The sequence below is a fragment of the Rattus norvegicus genome, chromosome 16, assembly GCF_036323735.1.
Source record: "Rattus norvegicus strain BN/NHsdMcwi chromosome 16, GRCr8, whole genome shotgun sequence".
In the NCBI taxonomy this organism is placed as follows: Eukaryota; Metazoa; Chordata; class Mammalia; order Rodentia; family Muridae; genus Rattus; species Rattus norvegicus.
In genome coordinates this window covers 62,596,598-62,618,727 of record NC_086034.1, presented here as the reverse complement: position 1 = coordinate 62,618,727, position 22,130 = coordinate 62,596,598, and the positions used below count along the sequence as shown (strand labels likewise).

The 22,130-nt window shown below is 44.6% G+C and overlaps 1 pseudogene; it reads left to right on the top strand.

Annotated features, from left to right (window-relative positions):
• Positions 1-8,329: 8,329 nt before the first annotated feature.
• Positions 8,330-8,937, top strand: Sri-ps1 (sorcin, pseudogene 1; annotated as a pseudogene).
• The last annotated feature ends 13,193 nt before the right edge of the window (positions 8,938-22,130 follow it).

Here is a 22,130-nt window from a genome sequence, read left to right as displayed (position 1 = left end):
CAAAAAAATGCCCCCCCAAAACAAAAGAAACAAAAGTCCATAAAAAAAATCGGTCTGTGTTAGCCAACTGCTCCTGGGCAGAAGGACTACTCTGGGGTGTGGGTGCCACACCCAGTGACACTCCCTAGAAGAAAACCTATCCCCCTCTTTGCCAGTGGGCACCAATTGTAGATAACTTCTTGCTAACCTATGTTCACTTTCAGCGCTGAGACACTGTCTGGTTTGAACTCAGCTGGCCTTTTGTGTGCTGCCCCAGTGTGTGTTCATATGTGCACCAGACCTGTGGTGTCGGGAGGACACTGTTTCCTTGGTGTCATTTATACCCTTTGGGTCTTACGGTCTTTTCCCCTCCTCTTTCACATAGGCCCCTAAACCTTGAGGGGAGGGGTTTGATGACAGCATCCCATTTAGGGCTGAGCGCTCCAGGCCTCTCTCCTGCTGTATGCATCCCACTTAGGGCTGAGTGCTCCTGGCCTCTCTCTTACTGTATGCATCCCACTTAGGGCTGAGTGCTCCTGGCCTCTCTCTTGCTGTATGCATCCTACTTAGGGCTGAGTGCTCCTGGCCTCTCTCTTACTGTATGCATCCCACTTAGGGCTGAGTGCTCCAGCCCTCTCACTTGCTGTGTGCATCCCACTTAGGGCTGAGTGCTCCTGGCCTCTCACTTGCTGTGTGCATCCCACTTAGGGCTGAGTGCTCCAGCCCTCTCTCTTGCCGTACATAGTCCAGTTGTGCAGCTCTTTGTTAATTCCCGTCCACTACAAAGAGAAGCTTCTCTGCTGACAATCTGTAGCATAGTGAGATGTCATTAGGAGCCATTTTGTCGCTGTGCTTCTTTAGCAGAATAGGAGTAGGTTGTCCCTAGGCTCCTGACCTCTAGTCTCAGGTTCTTGGCCACTTTAGCAGTATGAGGTATGGTTTCTGTGACATTGGTTACTCCTATAACATTTGCATTGATGCCAACACCATTAAATCTTTTTAAAAATTCATTTTATATCCCGATATCAGCTGTGCCTCTCCTCCCAGTACCCCCTCGTGCAGACCTCACCCCATTCCTCCCTCCCCTTCTCCTTTGAAAAGGGAGAGCCCCCCTCTAGGCATCACTCCCCACCCCCACTCTCTTGCCCCCAGTACATCAGGTCACAGCAGAAGTAGGCACATCCTCTCTCACTGAGATGAGACAAGGCAATCTATTTATTGGAACCAGCTAAAGATTAAGAGAGAGCCCTTGTTCCTGTTATTGGGGACTAAGCTTCTCATCTGCTACATATGTGCACAGGGCCTAGGTCCTCTCGTGCTCACTCTTTGGTTGGTGATGCAGGACCCCCCAAGGGTCCAGGTTAGTTGACTCTGCTGGTCTTCCTGTGAAGTCCCTCAAGCTTTCTCACAATTCTTCCAGAAGACTCCCCAAGCTCCATCTAATGTTTGGCTGTGGGTCTCTGCGTATCTTTCCATTGTCTGCTGGATGGAGCTTCTCAAAGGACAATTATGTAGGTTCCTATCTGCAAGCTTAAGAGAGTATCATTAATAGTGTCAGGGATTGGTTCTTACCCATGGGATGGGTCTCAATTTGGGGCAGCCATTGGTTGGCCATTCCCTCAGTCTTTGCCCTATCCCTGTCCCTGCACATCTTGTTTGTTGGGTCAAAAGTTTTGTAGGTGGGTTGCTGTCCTTATCCTCCATTGGGAGTCCCGCCTGGCTATGGTAAGTGGCTATGGGGCCCATATCCCCCATGCTAGGAATCTCAGCTAACGTGACCCCCAGAAACCCCCTGGGTCCTACCCTCATCCCAGATATCTGGCACATCCTAGAAATTACCCCCCACTCCGATTTTTCTTTTCTCTCACTTGCTCTCCCTTTATCTGATCCCCCCAGCCCCACCCCTCTTTCATTCAGTTCCCTTCTTTCATCTACTTTGAAGAAAGCCTTTCAAAATTCTGAATCACTCAGACATCTGTCCTTGGATTTCTGGTCCTTACAAACTGAATGTGATGGCCAGGCGTGGTGATACACAAATGTTAAGTAAGCACTCAGGATGTAGAGATGAGAGGACCAGGAGTTCAGATCCGTATTAGCTACATAATGAACAGTGCCAAGGACAGCCTGGGCTTCATGAAAGAACCAAATAAAAGAAGAGAGGAAAGAGAAGAGAAAGAAGATATGTAGCCTACCTACTCCTTCCTTCCTGACTTTCTTTGTTCACCTCCCTTCTCCTCCTCCTCCTCTTCTTCTTCCTCCTCCTCCTCCTTCTTCCCCCTTTTCTTCCCCCTGGTCCTCCCTTCCCACTCTACCTCTTGCTCAATCTATAATCCAGGATGGTCTTAAAACCACCATCCCCCAGTATCTGTCTCCTGAAAGATCTGTGATTTTTACACTGCTACTTCACAGAATACTGAGTGACAGACTAAGAGGGAAACTATGCCATGCTGGCCTGAGGGAAGAAAGCTTGTCTGACATACAAGGAAGAGAATTTGGGCAGGCAGATATACTAGCATACAGTTCTGACCTTAACCAGGCAGCCTGACATCCATTTAGTAAGGTCCTGTATTTGTCATCATGATGCCTTGTTGCCTCTATTTCTTTCTTTTTTTTTATTAATCATTTTATTCATTTCCAGTTCAAATGATATCCACCTTCCTGGTTTCCCCTCCACAAATCCCCCATCCCATCCCTCTTCCACTTTGCCTCTATGAGGGTGCTCCTCCACCCACCCACTCCTACCTCATCACTCTAGCATCCCCCTATGCTGTGGCATCAAGCCTCCACAGGACCAAGGGCCTCCCCTCCCATTGATGCCCAATAAGGCCATTCTCTGCTACATATGTAGTCGGAGCCATGGATCCCTCCATGTGTATTCTTTGGTTGGTGGTTTAGTCCCTGGGAGCTCTGGGGGGGTCTGGTTGGTTGATATCGTTGCTCTTCCTATGGGGTTGCAAACCCCTTCAGCTCCTTCAGTCCTTCCCCAGCTCTTCCATTGGGATCCCTGGGCTCAGTCCGATGGTTGGTTGAGAGTATCTGCATCTGTATTAGTCAGGTGCTGGCAGATCCTCTCAGGGGACAGCCATACCAGGCTTCTGCCAGCAAGTGCTTCTTGGTTTCAGCAATAATGCCAGGGTTTGGTGGCTGTATGTATATGGGTTAGATCCCCAGGGGAGGCAGTATCTGGATGGTCTTTCCTTCAGTCTCTGCTCCATTTTTTGTTCTTGTCTTTTCTTTAGACAGGAACAATTCTGGGTTAAAATTTTTAAGATGGCTGGGTGGCCCCATCCCTCAACTGGGGGCCGTGCCTATCCACTGGAGGAGGTCTGTACAGGTTCTACCTCCCCTGTGTTGGGCATTTTGACTAACATCATCCCTGTTGGGTCCTGGGAGCCTCTCGCTTCCCTGGCTTCTGGGATTATGGATATTTGTGTGTATATGTTCAGGTGAGGGCAAGTGTCAGTAAAGGGCAAATGAAGTCCTTGAATCTTCCTGGAGCTAAAGTTGCAGACAGTAACTTGATCCCCAAAAAGAGCAGTCCACACTCTTGGCCATGGGGGTCACCACAAGCACCCAACCACTTCTTCCTCTAATCTAGATCATTCTTAGTTTAACTAAGAATAAATCTTATAAAAGCCATCACAGAAGCCAGCGCGGAGAGTCCTCTCTGGCCCACTCCCTGTTAGAGATCCCTATTCACCACAGGGACGGGAGAAGGCTGATGTCCAAATTTCTTAGAGAGACTTTTAAATGTTCAGTTTTGGTTGCATTTTATTGAAAGAAGTAATTTTTTTAAAAAATAATACTACATTTAAAAGATAACAAATCCTTTTAAGTTGAGTAGTGGATCAAAAAGAAAGAGTTTGGAAACATTAAATCAGTTGCTGAGATCTTCACCCTTATTTACCCTTTGAGAAAGGGAGTGCTCGCCGAGGCTTTACTGAGACACTTCCTCAGACCCTCCGTTTAGGGTTGTTGAAATCCTTCTACAGTGTTTTCTCTTGGCACCAAATGTGTTTACATAACTTGAACCTCCAGTCTGTTCAGCTCTTGTTAAAACTCGCCATGCTTTGCTAGTTCCCAGTAAAATAGGGCATTTTTTAAAAGAGTTTGGACAGCTAGAATTAAGCTGCTTTTGACGAACTGTTAGCCTGATCCCATCAATTTCTTGTCCTCTAGTCAACAAATTACTGAGGGTAGAGTTAATTTTCATTTTTCTTTTCTTTTTTTTTCCCCCCGGGAATACAGGCAAAAAGCCAACAGGAAAAAAAAATGTGTTTAGTGATCCAGGGTTCTGACTGTCTCAGATTTGCAGTAGCTTTTAGATGGTACCTGCGGGAAGAGACCAGATGCTGTTCAGCTACTAACATCAACAGTTAGGAGCCTGGGGAGCTTGTCTCTGGCTTCATCAGATTTAAATGTAGCACACATGCATTTGGCTAATTGGCATGAAGGGTAGACAGCAGATTCACAGACTCGCTGGACTTTACAGAGCTAAGTAATCATAATCAAGAGAAGCTCTGGGGTTCTCAGAATCAGGTGTGCCAAAACCAAAGTGTTTGCAAGACTGGCCTCTTCCTGCCATGTGCTTTCCTTTCTGTTTCTGTGGCTCTTCTAAACCATCCTTTTGCAGTGGTCTCACTTCAAGAAAAATCTTGCTTATAGTCAGAACTATTTCAAATCTAAAGAAAAATCTAGGATAATAGGACATATACCTGTTTATATAGCACCGAATGAAGCAAATGTTCAAGTTTAGATTCCGGTCCTTTAATTTTAATTTTTATTTCTTTTTTCTTTTTTCTTTTTTTCGGAGCTGGGGACCGAACCCAGGGCCTTGCGCTTGCTAGGCAAGCACTCTACCACTGAGCTAAATCCCCAACCCCTTAATTTTTATTTTTAATTATGTGTGTGGGAGGCTTGTGTGCATGTGAGTGCATTGTCTGTGGAAGCCAGAGGCATCAGGTCTTCTGGAGCTGGGGCTACAGGTCGTCGTGAGCTGCCAGACTTGGGTGCTTTTCAGAATCGAACTCATGTTCTTAACCAGTGAGACATTTTTCCCAGTCCCTGGACTCTATGCTGTTTTGAAAGGAAGAAAGAAAGAAGACAACTTTATGCAAAGTCAAGGCTCTAACTCTGAATTGGATGCAACTTACAGTCCTACATACCCTTGGATGGGGCCCTGTCCCTGAGACACATACACTTTGAAATGTTTCTGATCAATAGAGGGCAGCTAGGACAATGATGGGGCACCAGTCTTTCGATTAGTTTACATTGTATAGCAAAGGTTAAGACGTTTTCTACGTATAATTAAAGTCTCTGGTCAGTGGAGTTTAAATTTACCAAGCAGAATGTTGGTAAATTTATGCTGATGGTGACTAAGGTAATAAGGGAGCCTTATTAAGCCAGGTCTGGGGACCAGTGTGGACCAAGACAGATTGCCTTCCTTCACAGCAAGCTGGCAAAACAAGATGCCAGAATTCTACAGCTCTGAGGAATTGCATCCCACCAACACCCTGAGGATGGTTGGAAGTGCTTCCTTCCCAACGGAACATTCAAGTAAGAACACAACGGTTTTAGCCTACGTGAGTGAGCCTGGTCAGAGCAGCCAGCTCGCTACCCTTCAGAAGCTGAGAGAATATGTGTTAGCCCCATCTAATTCCCCTCTCTCCTGCCCTACAGGAAGCCACGAGAATCGATAGTCAGCCTTGGAAAAAAGAAACCCAAAATAATAAGACGTTATTTCACATCCATTAAGCTGACAAAGCCTAAAACATCCAATGGCCCAGACCGTGGAAAGAAATGGATAAAGAGATTTTAGAGAAGCTTGTTATATTTATGTGATCTGGAGGTTTCTCTTCTGATATGTTTCTAGACTCTCATTTCCTACATATGCTTCAAAGTATACTATCCCCGAAGAAGAGTTGATGTGTTTTAAATATTTGACACAAACAGGGCACTTCTATAACTTTATTTTTTTGAAAAAAAAATGAGCATTTATTTCTCTCAATTCTGGAAGAAACAAACCCCAGATGAAGGTGATGGTAGGCATCTCCTCTGCTGAGCGTCCTTTCTGGTCCTTAAAGGAAGATGGCAGCTGTGTGCTTACATTATGTTATCGAGATCTCTTCAGTGCTCTGGGAACTGTACCAGGACTCACTCTTGGCAAGTTTTCTCCCACAGAGCTACACCTCTAGACATTTTGTTATTATGTTTAGGTTGGTCTTGAACTTGCAACCCTTCTGTCTTAACCTTCCAGGCTCAGCTAAGACTTAATTTCTTAATGTGCATAGGTTACTCTTTTTCATTTTTGGATCAGAGTCTTACTCTGTTGTTCAGGCTGCCAGACACTTGCTAGTTATCCCAGGCCTACCTCAAATAATTGATCCTCCTGCCTCAGCCTTCAGAGTACTAGCATTACCGGACTTTTGAAATTTTTTTTAACTCAGTAAAATATTCAATTGTATTACAACACCAGCCTTTGTTTTCTAAAACTTGCATGGAAATGACACATCTGTATCCATCTTGGAGGTCAGGTTTTCTTGAGTGTCGCATTGGTTACTTTTCTGTTGTTGTGATGAAACATCATGGCTGAGAGAACTGAGAGAAGGAAGGGGGTTATTTGGACTTAGGATTCCATGGCATGATTTGCCCTTACAGGGGGCAAAGAGGAACCATGGCGAATAGGTTCCACAAGGCTCTGGTCCAGCTGGGAATGCCAGAAGTGTTACGACTCTCAGAAGAGAAAAGAAGAGGTTTGGGCTTGTGCAGGATGGGTAGCTGAGGTCTTAGGTCCCTTGGCAGCTACCAAGACAGCCACGGTGCCAGTGGTTGGGGGAGGGGTAGTGGTGGTGGCAGTGCTGTGAGACTAGCAAGCCAGGTGGGTCCAAGGTCCAGCAATGAATGCCTCAGGAGACAGAATTCTTCCCCCAGTGTTACAGCTCAGTAAAAACAGTCACTCTCATACAATCTTCCTCCAAGAAATAGCTTGTACGAGTTATCCCGTGTGGACAGGGACTGTATAAATGCTGAGGAATGGCCTGACATCATGGTGTTTCCTTTTGGCTCAATGTGAGATGTTAGTGATGCTCCATTTGCATGGGGAAGGACACCAGGTGTTTTCCCTACTTGAATGACTGCCCGTGGTCTTCTCAGTTGGGTGTCATGATTATGTGTTCCAGAACAGGTACAGAAATGGGTAGGGTAGGGTTCGACTCCTGCTGATCTCTGAGATTCCCAGGGTCTGAGCTCACGCAACTTTACCACGTCTTCAGTCTGGTGGTATGGTCCACTTGCCCCACAATTCCAGGGGAATAAAAGTCCATCAGCATCAAGACTGGGAAGTGTGGCACAGGAAGTCTTAGTGGCAAGAACAGTTCACACCTTGAACTGCCAGCAGGGAACAGAAGGAGTCAACTCCAAATGTTGGAAACTATTCCAGAGTCATACATCTTCCATCAAGGTCACACCTCCTAACCCTCCCCAACAGTGCCATCAACTGGAAACTAAGAATTCAAATGCCCAAGATGATGGAAGACGTCTAGTTCCAACCATCACAGGTATATGCTCAGAAGTGAAAACTCCTTGGACGCACAAGCGTTACAAAATGTCTTTCCAAGATGGCTGTGCTGACGTCAGTTCCAATGCCCCATAAGAAACTTCTTAATGTGATAGTATTTAGGATCAGCGGGCATTTAATTTTTGACATTTTAATGGGGTGCAAAGGGCATTTTATTATTTCAAATTACATTCTCCTTTATGCTCTTAAGTCGGAGCATCATTTTCTATGCGCCCACTTTCCTGCGGGGTGGTTAAGAATTCCCTTACTGACTGTGGCACCTGGTCATATACTCTGCTTTTCAAGTTCCACCTGTCACCTACACTACAGTACACTCACTTATTATGAGAATATGTTTAGCCTGAACCTTAGTTCTCACCTGAAAAACATGGCTTCCACCGTTTAGGTCGCCGATAAATGAAGTGGTACATATGAAAGTCTCTACTTTATTACATATTAAAGTATAGGTGGTTGGTTAACTGGAAATTGTTCCCATCCTTAAAAACTTGAGTCTCTAGGAATCAGGAAGAAGATAAAAAAGTGGGTTTTGTGGTTGGCCTGAGGGCTTACTGAATCTCGACACTACCGTTTGTTAACCATATGATCCTGGACAAGTGCTTTGAGAAATCTCAGCTCTCCCTCTCTCCTTTGTAAAGTAGATCACATTACTTCTATAGAACCACTTAGAGCAAGAGGTTCTCAAACAGTGGGTCATGATCCCTTTAGGGGTGGACCAGCCCTTTCACAGGGGTCTCCAAAGACCATCGGAAAACACAGATGTTGAAATTAGAATTCATGGCAGTCTGCATTTTGGTGTATCCCGGGCACCCTGGTGCTGGCACAGGGTACTACCCAGGCGGGTATGGAGAGGCTCCTGGGGGGGGGGGCTGCATTCCTTGGACAAACTCAGGATCCACTATGTTGTTACTTCGCTGCTGTGGCTGGACAGGATGGACAAATTGATGCTGACCAGTTGCAGAGATGTCTGACACAGTCTGGCATTGAGGGAGGATGCAAACCTTTTAACCTGGAGACTTGTCTTATGGTTTCAATGTTGGATAAACATATGTCTGGCACGATGGGGTTCAATGAATTCAAAGAGCTCTGGGCTGTGCTGAATGGCTGGAGACAACACTTCATCAATTTCAATAGTGATAGGAGTGGAACAGTGGATCACCAGGAACTGCAGAAGGCCCTAACCACTATGGGATTCAGGTTGAGGCCCCAAACGGTGATTTCAGTTGCAAAGCTTGCAACAGCAGTGGGAAGACCGCCTTTGGTGACTACATTGCCTACTGCGTCCAACTGAGGGCTCTCACAGCTTTCGAAGACGGGATTCTGGTCAACAAAAAGTTGTGAATTTCTCATATGATGACTTCATCCAGTGTGTCATGACCGTTTAACTCAAGAGGAAACTGTCTGAATATATTTAACATCCCAGCTGGAGCCCGCCCTTGCTTCCTCCTGCCTTCAGTGTTGTGTGCAGACTCCATTGACAGACACTCCTTGACAACCGTTGAGCGGGATTATGACTTTATATAGAACCGAAGCCTCACTTTTAATTTTGATAATAAATTCCTTTGAAGTTTAATAATCTAAAAACAAGTCTGTAATACCAGTCAGAGCCTCCTGAACTATTATCAATTATGCCTTATATTCCTGCTAGCCCTCTTTTTATAAAAATGCAAAATGCTTAACACATATTATATATTTTCTTGTGATATATGAAATCTTATCATCAGACTTCGCTGATATCATTTCTTCCCCTGAGGAACATAGTTAAAAGTGACTTAGATCCCCAGTGGTGCGAAACAAACCAATGAACCTGGCAATCCACATACGAGAAGGTATAATGTTAGGACTTACTGGTTGAAAGCCTTCTGAGTAGACAGAGATAATGAACGGTTACTGTCTGCCTCTTAAAAACTACAGATCATTTGAGTGGCAAATACTGTCACCAAGTTCTTCTTTATCATCCACCCCAACCTTTGGTTCACCATACTTAAAAGTCTTGTATACTATAAGTTTAAAATTGTCAGAAAAAGACTAAAGGGAAATAAGACTATATTAACTTTATTTTTGACTAATGAGATTTCAGATGACTTTAATTTCCTTTATATATTTATGTATTACCCAAACTTTTAATAATGTGTATGTTTTCACTTTAAAACCAGATGTTGGGGAGGAGAGACAGCTCAGCAGACAAGAGCATGTACTGCTCTTGCAGAGGACTTAAGTTCCCAGCATACATGTTGGCTGACTTACTACTGCCTCAGGCCCCCCCATGGGCACCTGCAGATACTCCAGTAGAAATATATATGCATGCACAGAATTTAAAAGTAATAAAAATAAGTTAAACCAACCATATTCCATTTTAAAAATTGTTGACATTCATCTTTGAATGCCATTGGTTCATGATTTTAGACATTCACAAGAAAGGGACTGAAACGAACGTCTCAGTTAATGATCTGACTTCAACTACTGGGAGTAGGTAGGGTTTTCCTTTCTTTCCACTAAATTTCCAAGTATTCTCTAATAGCTTATTAACACTTACACACACACACACACACACACACACACACACACACACACACAGAGGAATTTTTTTTCCAAATGTTTAAATCATCAGTTTGCTGGCAATGCCTTGCTATTTATTGCTATGTATGTGGCTTGGACATTTTATGTAATGACAAGACACTCAGTGTCCCTATCTTTGAAAAGAAGAGACTATCTACCCTTGAGGTAGTTATGAGTATGCAAAAGTATGCCGATATAAAACGTATCCCCAGTGTTTGGTTCTGATACCTTGACAGCTAACAGTGGCTAGCAGTCTTCTCTGGCTAGCAATGTATCTGTCTGTTTTTGGCACAATGTGAACATCACCGTTCAAGTGAGCGATTACTTAGCAACTGGTGAAACAAACATTTCATAGGCATCTTCAGCCTCATTTCACAAATATATGTTCCAATAGTGTTTATATATAAAATATATCCATAGATAAAAAAACAAAATAAATTATGATTCATGACAGTAGCAAATTTACGACTATAAAGTAGCAAGGAAATAATTTTGTGGTTGGGTCGCCACAACGTGAGGAACGGTCTTAAGGGGTTGCAGCATTGGGAAGTTTGAGATCCACTGCCGTAGAGGCAGGAAGCACTGATGAGCCTGAGCCAGTGCCTTTCACTGGAAAGCAATGGCAGCTTTGTCGTCGTCATCATCATGACTAGGGCAATAAGAATTGGAGTTGGATAAACATAAGCGTATGAGACTGGGTGGATAGATACCTTGGTTGGAAAGTCCTTACTGCTGGACTTGAGATCCTCGGAGCACAGTAAAAAGTCACTCATGGCGGTTCCCCAGATCTGGGAGGCAGAGACAGGCAGACAGGCTCACCGGGCAGACAGCCTATCCTAATCGGCTAGTTCCAGATTCAGTGAAAAACTCTTGTCTAAAAAAACAATACGAAGCCAGCAGTGGTGGCACATGCCTTTAATCCCAGCCCTCAGGAGGCAGAGGCAGGGGGATCTCTATGAGTGTGGGGCTAGCCTGGTCTCCAGGGCAGCCAAGGGCACACAGAGAAACCCTGTCTTGGAAAAAACAAAAGAAAACCAAGCCAAACCAAACCAAGAAAATCAACTGAGGAGGATAACAACTGAGGATGTTCTTTGACATCCACACATATGTGCGCACACAGGGGCCTGCACATGCTTGTGCCACACACACACACACACACACACACACACACACACACACACACACACCAAACATGAGATAGTCTCTGCAGAAGATGTCTCAGCTGCTAATAGAAAACAAGGAAGAAAGATTGTATATAAGCAACAATTGAAGTAGACTGAAAATATTCCTCACAGAGAACATGCCACTTACATGTAGCTTAACATGACATGTAGGTTGGCATGACAGAAGCAGTCAGAGTGAAGTGGAAGGAAATTTTTCAAAAGAAACAAGAAGTGGGAGTATTTAGGAAACAACAAATACCAACCCTGAAGTCTGAGAATCTTAGTTAGCTGGGTAGAAGTGGGTAAGGGGAGATGGAGGACGAAGGGGAGGACGGAGAGACGAGGGGATTCGGGAGGGGGGCTGTGTGTGACAGCAGGAGCTGTTGTGGCTAAGCTGGGAAGCTCATGACTATGGCAAGAAAAGCTGGATTGTTGGAGGCTTAAAGGGTGTTGTTGTCCCCCCCCCCCCATGGATGATATCCCACATTCTCATGAGGACCCTGCTGTCTACCAGAGGCTTCCATGGGCCGAGAAATAATGCATCATGAGGTGGGAGCTGTGGTGGGACAGTGACTGATCAAGGGAAGGTGCCCAGTGGGTACAATAGCAGAAGCAGGTGCTGGGTCTCTGGCGCTCTAGCAGGAAGCCTGAAGCTGCTTAATTATAGGCACTTCAGAGATCAACAACACATGGGGGCTTGCTTGTTCATTTTTCTTTTGGATGGAAAAATTAGGACCTTAAATTGTAGAAAGGTAAGGAAGTATGTATCCTTTGCTCATACATGACCATTTCGTATGCACTGGGTAATAGTTCCACACCATCTATAAAATAATTAAGTGGGATATGTTTCTTTCAGGGGTGTTTGGACAGACTATGCATCTTGTATTTTCCTTTTTGAATGTAAGACTTAAAACATAGATGGTCTTTAAAACATAGGATTCAATGGTACCTAAATACTGTGGAACTATACTTATTTATATTTATTGGGTTTTATGTATGAAGTCTTTTCTCCTACATGATCTCTGACTTTTAAGGATGTTTCGAAGCTGGTGAGATGGGTAGCGGTACTTGTTGCCAAGTCTGACAACCTAAGTTCAGTACCTGGACCCACATAGTTTAAGGAGAGAACGGATTCGCCAACACTGTCCATGGCCCTCCCACCAATACACAAGTTAAGTAATTTTCTTTTAATGTAGAAAAATAAAAACAGTGTTCCGGCATTATAAGACTGCTTTCTTACCAGTGGAATATTCTAAAATTCCTTTCTGTTTACAAGAGGACTGAAATAAAAAAAAATTAGGCATGACTACAGGTTTATGATCCAAATTATGAGCTTATGCTTCAAGTTGTTCCTGTTTTTTTTTTTTTTTTTTTTTTTGTTCTTTTTTTTTTTTTCCGGAGCTGGGGACCGAACCCAGGGCCTTGCGCTTCCTAGGTAAGCACTCTACCACTGAGCTAAATCCCCAGCCCTGTTCCTGTTTTTTAAGTATGTGCTAGGCTTCTGCATGACATGATTTCTCTTAGACAGAAAGGGGTGAACAACTCTGTTAGCAAAATGAGAAAAGAACTATGCTTGAAGACAATTCCATCTCGAGTTCTCCATCCTGTCCTACTTAGAAGACTCCATCCCTAAAGGAAAAACAGAAGACTGCTCCCTGAACCTCACTATATGGATGTCCTGGGTCTAAAATGACTCTTCAGTGTTGAATCCCAGGACTCGAATCCCAGGGCGCCAAGGCAGGAGCTGAAGGGGCTTTTGAGAGACTGGTGGTACCTTTCCCTGATTTTCGAGCAGGTGTCTGGAAGCTTCTGGAAAGATGGTTGTAATAGCAGTTGTGCTCGCTGCCATGCGTTGTTTCTGAGTGTGTGGCTTAAGCATTTCAACCTCTCTCATCTTAATCTTATTAGTAGAAAACAGGAAGTGCTTTGCGAAACAAAGTTGCCATTATGCAAGTTTCTTTAGGTGAGACTTTAAAACTGAAACTGAATAGTGATCAATTAGAACACTCCCCTTTTCAAGTCCAAAAGGTCGACCTGAAAAGTGTCAAACTGGGAGCCAATAGCTGGTTATTTTTAAGACTTGCTTTTCTATAGGACAGAGCTAAGGGGAGAGCATAGCGGTATGCCAGAGAACCTCAACCCCCACATGTGCAAAGCGTCTTGTTCCTTCACCCCCCACCTAGAGCATGTAAATGGGGGTGCCATTGTCCACATTTTACATTAGGTTTACTCTTGGCAGTGGGCATCCTTTGGGTTTTGATGTGTATCCACTCATCATAGCATCAGTAATAGCTTTTCGGTCTTAAAAATGTGCACTGCCTATTCATCGCCCTCCTCCCGTCTCCTAGCAACTGCCAATCATTCTGCTTTCTCCGTATATGCGTATGTTTGCTTTTGCCCTTTTCAGGGTGCCACACAGTAGGAATCATCCTTTTCTCGGCGTCTTCTTGACACTGCGTTAAAGACCTTCCATGTCCTTCCGTGACATGGCACCTGCTTTCTTTTCGGCATATCTGTACGTACTTTCATTCGCCTTCTAAAGGCCATCTTGGTTGCTTGCAAGTATTGGCAATTATGAACAAAGCCCGTGTGTATGTGTGTGCGCATGCGTGTGCGCGTGTATAGGTTTGGTCTTTACCTTAAGCAATGACTCGACCTTCCTCAGGCTGCATCCCTTTAACAGTTGCTCATGTTTGGTGACCTCCAGAAATAAAATTATTTCATTGACACTTCCTAACTGTAATTTTGCTACTTTTGCAAATTGTAAATATTTTGGGAGATAGAGGTTTACCAAAGGGATCCTAATCCACAGGTTGAGAACACTGCTGCCTTTGGGTAGGTACTGCAGAACGCGATTGCCAGCTCATATGCGAGTGCCTTCAGTTCTGTAGCTTCTAGATAATCTCTCACCATGGCTGTAGCCAGTCATCCCCTGTAGCACTGATGGCAGGCCCCTACTTCTCCATCTCCTGTGTCCCTGGTACCTGTGTTCTGAAATTCGTGCATTCTGACAGGTATCTAGTGGAGATGGCTAGTTTTTATTTCTCTTAATAGACCCTTCAGCTACTGTTTTAAAAATTAATGTCAAAAAGCTCTTACCCCTATCTTACACTGATGATATGAGTCTCTGAGAAGTTAATCAACTCCCAAATGTTAATCAACCTTATGACAGTTCTGGTGACAGAGAGGCATCCTGTGACGCCGTCCTCTGTACTTGTCTTTCAAAGTGTGATTCACAAATGACACTCAAACGCTTCTTAAAAATCAGGCTGCTTCCACCTTTATTGATGAATTGACTGAAGCATCTTTAGAATATTTCTATTAGTTTGCTTAAAAAATTTTCCCAAGTATCTGCTCCAGATGGCAATTAGAGACCAGAACGTGAGACATTAAGCATTTTCAGGATACAACACTGTCTCTAATAACACTTTCTTCTAGATAACATGGCCAACCTTTTCCTTCCTAATACCATCTAATTAACCAAGATGAGAGCTGCCAGTAGGAAAATTCCTATTTTCTCTTTAGAATCGAAGCTGTTTTTATATAGACTTTGGCACCTGCAAAACCCGTACAGCAACAGCCCACTGGAGTAAGCAATTTGGCCCTGTTGGTAAATAAAACATATACACTTCTAATCAGTTTCATTTAAAATTAAACACAGCTTATATTCCAAGCACATTAAAGGCCTTGCCTTGGCAGGGCAGCGTCTCTAGCTGAATCACTGGAAGTTTATGACGCAGCTCCAGGTGGCACCAAGTAAACATCACCACACAGACACTTCTTCCTGTTCTCTCGCTTTGTGTGTTACTTCGTTTCCTTTGGTTGATCCAAATTCCAAGAAGTCAATCGAGTGGAGGACTGGGCTCCAAAGATTACCATGTGACCTTGTCATCGCCTGAGACAAGTAGAAGTGAACCATTTGATAATATCCCATTGAAAAAAAGATGACAAAATGTTTTCTTAGATTAGCCCCTCTCTCTCTCTCTCTCTCTCTCTCTCTCTCTCTCTCCCTCCCTCCCTCTCCCCCCTCCTCTCTCTCCCCCTCCCTCCCTCTCCCCCTCCTCTCTCTCCCCCTCCCTCCCTTTCCCCCACCTCTCTCTCCCCCTCCATCCCTCTCCCCCCTCCTCTCTCTCCCCCTCCCCCCTCCTCTCTCTCTCTCCCCCTCCCTCCCTCTCCCCCCTCCTCTCTCTCTCCCCCTCCCTCCCTCTCCCCCCTCCTCTCTCTCCCGCCCCCTCCATCCCTCTCCCCCCTCCATCCCTCTCCCCCCTCCTCTCTTTCCCCCTCCATCCCTCTCCCCCCTCCTCTCTCTCCTCCTCCCCCCTCCTCTCTCTCTCTCCCCCTCCCTCCCTTCTCCCCCCCCCATGTGTGTGATCAAACACTCTTCATACCAAGCCCTTAAAGCTAAGGGAGAGGCTCGTTTCTTTTACAACCCACCAGCCCTCCCCTAGTCTCTGGTCGTTGGCCACCAGAGGCAAACGAAGAGTTGGCAGAGAAGCCAATGACAGATGGGCTGTTAATAAGCTCTCCTAGAACACGACTTGGCTGTGCGTGGACCCTGTTCTTCGTTTCTCTGCTGCTTATTTTGATGGAAGCCATTGGGACTGAACTGAGACTGAAACTGGCCTCTGATCAAGCAACACATGGACTGCAAGCAGCCACTCTGCCTTCAAGACTGGAGAGTCTTGCCTCCCACCTTCCTTCCTCTTGGAGTAGTGGATAAGAACAAAGTGCTAAATCTCTATTGTGAGGACCTCACTCTCACCCTCCAAGTGACTAAGAAAGCTCTTTGGGACTAATGAATTTATTGCTTTGGATAAAAATGTTCTCTATAGAGTCCCCTTGAAGGGGCACTCTGGATTGGGTTTGTATTTGAAGTGTGATAAGCCACTTCTAAGGAAATGACACCTAACTATTTTTGAATGCTGTTTTGGGTTAGTGACTCTGCCTATCCTTAGGTCCATCCTTAGGTCCATCCTTAGGTCCTTTCGCTCGCTCGCTGACCCCCACAGGGTGTCTTCTCTTCTGCCCAATGGCCTGCACTGATGGTCCACTCTTACTGTCTGCTGCAGGCCATCTTCCTGGTAGCCTCCCAGCCACTGCTCTGGCCCTCCTCCGTGCCCTCATCCTGTGGGAATGCAGAGTGGCCTGGGAGGCTAAACTTCAAGGCTTCATTTTTGCAGGATGGTCATGGACTGCTTCTTGCTTGGTAGTGTGCAGCTGCCTGGAAGGTGCCTTTCTCCAAGACCTAAATAATCAACACCAGAGTCCAAGTCTTAAATAATCAACACCAGAGTCCGTGAATTCCATGTGCTGGCTGTGCACCTGTCTGACCAACTCATTCTCTTACTCCCTGTCCTTTATTGAATTGCCTCAGGAATGGCAAGGGGGTGTTTCCTGGTCTCTTGCTCTATAGGCTTTGTATGCAAAACTCTATGGTTCAACCAACCAAACTGAAGAAAAAAACACCCAATAGATGGATTTAGCTAACACCTCTCTCTCTCTCTCTCTCTCTCTCTCTCTCTCTCTCTCTCTCTCTCTCTGTGTGTGTGTGTGTGTGTGTGTGTGTGTGTGTGAAAAGCTTTGCCAGAAAGGCTTTTGTTTTGCTTCATTTAAACCATATTTCTAATGTTTCTCAAAGTTCTAAATGTTTTGCTTCGTTGAAACTAAATTATGTTTCAAGCCAAACCATAATTTAAATGACAGAAGCTAAGTATTTGTCATTTTGTTGTTAATTTTTCTTTGTGTTCCTTTTTATAGAAAGCTTAATCTTCTTCCCTCGGGCAGATGGAAGCCTTGAGTGTTCTCAGATCAAGGCTGCGTCTTTGTAAAGTCAAAAGTAAAAATAAAAAACACCCCCCAATATTAATGTCCAACTATTCTATCCATTTTATGTGCACGCTGCCCCATCTGCATAGCAAATTAGCAAAAAAAAGCATAATTTTGAATATGTGTACTTTTTAATGCTGTTCTGTATAGAAGGAATTAAAGCTGTATTTAACAGATGTCAACTGTTTGCCTAGCTCTAAGTCTACGTTCTTGCCTCCATTTGGCAGTGTCTCTGGGGGAGAACTTACAAATGAAGAGCCAGCCATGTTGGCAGAAAGGAGTTGTCTGTGGCATTGGCCACAGTTTATATCATGTGCACACTCTTGAATGTTAGAGAACAGAGCAGAGTAGAAATACACACAGCTCCCATCATGCACATGCCGGAGCTCATCCTGGCTCCCGGGGGTCCTGGGAAATCCTGAACAAGAAGCTGCCACTCAGTGAGAAGATCCCACACACCTGACTGCTTAATTAAGAAGAAAAACAGATGCCATCAATGGCTGTATTACATAGGAGCTGGCTGGAGGCCCTTTCTCTGGTTTCTTGATATTATCTAGGAAGCTCATAAACCATACCACAACCAGTTTCTGTTATTCTAGTTTCTGAGTTCACACTCTCTACCCAGCCTCCATAGCGTGGCACTCAGAGCAGGGGAAAATGCCATTTGGTTTGCGTTCAGACAACTTCAAGCTTAATGGGGCTTTATCTTGATGACTAAATAGCTCGAGCCTGCTGCATCAAAGCTGAGAAGCACCTTCCCATGTCCCCAGCCATAGGATTTGACTCTAACTGTATTCCACTTCTCTTGTTAGGTTCACTGGATCTTGATAAGGAGTGGGACCAAATGAGCAAATCTGATGGAAGAGGGAGCCTCCACCTTTGGGTACCACGGGGATGGTTTCATTAGTTATTAATGCATCCTGCTTATAACCCAAGACTGCCAAAGCCCAGACTGGGAAAGGAGACTCATAGTGCAGCCCTGAGGCCACTCAGGGGAGTCAAGAGCATGGAGACTCAGTCAATGAAGAGAGATAGATAAATCTATAAGGGCAGCAAAAGCTTTTAGTGCGGGACCTCAGTGTGGTAAGGAAAGAAACCTTGTACACAGTGGGTGGCCTAAGCAATCTAGGTAACTTCAAGTGGAAAAATTGAAGGACGCAAATAGATATCAGGGGTTTCTTAGTATTTGAGAGGGGAGAACCTAAACTAAATAAGCTTAGCGGCAGTTCCGGGCTGTAGTTATCATCAGAACGTGCACATAAGGCTGTCAGTTACACTCCCATCCCTCGGCATCGGCGGGGCACTTGTTTCAAGGTTCTTGCTGGTCAGACTACAAAAACCCAGAGGTACAAGTTTCTTATAAACAATGGCACAGGATTTGGATATAATAATCCCCACACATCTTCCCAAAGATGATATTATTTATTTGACAACTTCATACACATATATCTTGATGATTTTTATTCCCTCCCCATCCCCCTTCCACACCCAAATCGTTCCCTCTAGAACTCTTTTTCCCCAACACATTCCCATTCTCTCCTTTGCTCCCAATCTGGTGCCCATTCTTGCACTCACTTACTGAGTTTAGTTTGGATTGCTTGCACGTGTACGTGTGTGGGGTTATTTACTGGTCCTTGGGAATCTTACTGGTGGCCACATTGTTGAAGAAACCTGTCTCTGCCTCTCTCTCTCTCTCTCTCTCTCTCTCTCTCTCTCTCTCTCTCTCTCTCTCTCTCTCTCTCTCTCAGCTGTAATTAGTTGCCAGTAGCTCCTCAAGGCTGGAACCTCGTGTGCCCTTTCCCCACCTCTGCTGAATAGTTACTGGGCTTTGCCCTGTGCAGGTCACTATAGCTTCTGTGATTTCGTGAGTTCTGTCACCCATGACCCACTCTGAATCCTCTGCCTCTCACATTCTTTCTGCCCTCTTTTGTAATGGTCTTTGAGCTTTGAGCAGAGAAAGGGCAGTATGTGATATTCATGTTCTGTCAAGGACTGAAAATCTAACTGTCATTTATTCCCGGCATTTTGACCAGTTAGGAGTCTCTCTGCATTAACTGCCTCTCCTGTTCCCCGCTGCAGAAAAGAAGTTTCTCTAAGCAAGGTTGAGAGCGGCACAAATGTTTATAACAAATGGCTATAGACATAAATATTTCAAAGGCAGTTTGCCAGCATGTACATTTGGCAAGACAACAGTGACAGGCTCTTTTCAGGGTCTACAACCTCTGTGGCCTTGGCCTGTGGACCAGCTTTATAGAGCAAGGCATGCATTCTGCTTTATACAGTGTCCCAGTTAGGGTCTTATTGCTATGAACAGACACCATGACCAAGGCAACTCTTATAACGGACAACATTTAACTGGGGCTGGCTTACAGGTTCAGAGGTTCAGTCCATTATCATCAAGGCAGGAACATGGTAGCATCCAGGCAAGCATGGTGCAGGAGAAGCTGAGTTCTACATCTTCACCTGAAGGAAGCCAGGAACAGACTCAGCATCCTAGGAGGGGCTAGGAAGAGACTCTTCAAGCTGACCCCACAGTAACACACTTCCTCCAACAAGGCCACACCTTTTAATAGTGCCACTCCCTGGGCCAAGCACATGCAAACCATTACATACAGCAAGCCTTGAATGCAATAGAAAAGCAGTTGGTTACCCTCCATCACAGCAATGCCACCTTTCACTAGGGGACCCATCTTGCCTGGCAGGTCTTGTAGCATGAGGAACCAACACTGAATGTGTCCATCGCTGACTCCTCTTCCCCTCGGCCTGCACAGCACCTCCTTGCACTAGCCAGTAGAGAGGACGTTGTTCTAAGCCAGGCCCAGGCAGACTTCTCGATGTCCTGACCGAAATATATTGTGTCTTCAACAACAGTCTTTTCATGTAGCTATGGTGCACAATAATGGTCACCATTCTTTTGGGGACCTCTGAGTCCTCCCTGACCAATAGTCTATAAGGAGATGTATCCCACACCTGGCGATGAGATTTTTATTTAATTACCCATGTCTTCTGAGGGAAGCATTGTCTGTCCAGGCAAAGAAGGTAGCTCTGTTCATATGCTTAAAAATAATTATAATACTTCTTAATTAGTTTACAAAGTAGTGAATTTCCATAAAACTTTCAAATACAGTTAATCTTTTCTTGGAATTCCCTCAAAGACCCATCCAGATGCATCTGTATTAGTGGACTCTGGGTCCTATGAACTTGACATCAATGTTAACTAACAGTGCTGATTCATACTTTACTTTTGGAAACCTCCTGGAATATTTTTTTAATAAAAATACTTCTGGTCTGAGTTTGGTTGAAAATGTAGAGGCAGAACCCATGGGTCCAGAAAGCTGACTAGATACACAGTGAATGACAGACACAAGTAGACATTTATGTTCCCAGCTCCATTCCCCGAGAGCCTAGGTGAAGTAATGTTCTGATGCTAGTAAAGAAGCCACCTGGAATCCAGATGTGGTCCTTCCCACACCGCCCTCCACAAAACAGCCAGTTTCCTTCAAAAGCTAGGCGAAGATGGGAATATCTCTTGGAGTCAAACCTGGAAAAGTATTCAAAGAAGAATGGTGGCCCATTAAGGGGCAAACTTTTAATCCTTGTTGAACATATGTAGGACAATTTGCACTTCAGCAGCTGCTGGTTAGTTTTGGTCAACAAACCAGAGTCGCCTGGAAATAGGGAATGTCAGTTCAGGAATTGGGTGGGCACACTTGCGGTACATTTTCTTGATTAAAGATTGATGTGGGAGGGTCAAGCCCATTGTGGTGCTTGGTCTTGAGAGGTATAAGGAAATAGCCTGAATAAGCCGTGATGAAGTCAGTAAGCAGCATCCCTCTATGGTCTCAGCTTCAGTTTACACCTCAGGGGTTTTGCCTTGAGTTCCTGCTCTGGCTTCTCTCGATGACAGACAGTTTCCTCCCCCAAGTTGTTTGTAGTCAGTATCTTATCGTGGCAAACAGAAACCCAAGGAGGACAGTAACCTTGGTGACTCCAAATCCATTGTCTGAAATAGGAAACTGTAAACCTGCATGGATTGTAATAAATTATGACTTCGATGAGAAAGGATATATCATCCTCAAAGAACCGCTACACAGAACACTCACTCAGTACAAAGATGAGGAGAGTATCTTTACATTGGAGAAGACTGACAGATAGTGGACATAGCCAAGTAATTGGAGGACATCAATAATTGGACAGATCAAAAGAGCACACCATCAATGTCTATGAGGCACTTTCCCAAAACAAACAAACAAACAAACAAACAAAAAACAAACCAAGATTGAAATCAAACAAGTGCACCCCACAACATGCATGTGAAGGTTAGAGGGCTACTTGTTCAAATTGGTTCTTATTTCTCCCTTTCTACCATGTGGATCCTGGGAATCAAGCTTAGATCATTAGCTATGGTGGTGCCTTTAACCATTGAGCAATCTTTCCGGCTGTATATATAAACTTTAAAGTGCATGTGTGAGTGCCTGTGTGCGTGTGTGTGTGCGTGTGTGTGTGCGTGTGTGTGTGTGCCTCTGTGTGTGTGTGTGAGTGTGAGTGTGTGTGCCTCTGTGTGTGTGTGTGAGTGTGAGTGTGTGTGTGTGTGCCTCTGTGTGTGTGTGAGTGCGAGTGTGTGTGTGTGTGTGTGTGTGTGATGTATGCTAGCCCAGGTGTACAGATTCCAGAGGAAAATGTTGGTGTCCAGCTATATTATGCTTCTTCAACACACACATATTCTTTGAATTCAAGGCTAGTCTGCCAACCAGCAAGACCCAGAAATCCTCCTACTTCTACCCCCACCAATACTGGCATTAAAAGGGTATGTGACCACACATTACTTAGTATGTGGGTACCAGGGATTTGAACTCATGTCTCTAGGCTTTCACAGCAAGTTCTTTAGTCCACTGAGCCCTCGCCTCATCCCCTAAATATGTTTCTTTCTACATAATTTTGTCGTAATATCCCAGCATTTGTCCTTTTCCCTATAGGTTTATACGTATGTATGTATGTATGTATGTATGTATGTATGTATGTATGTATTA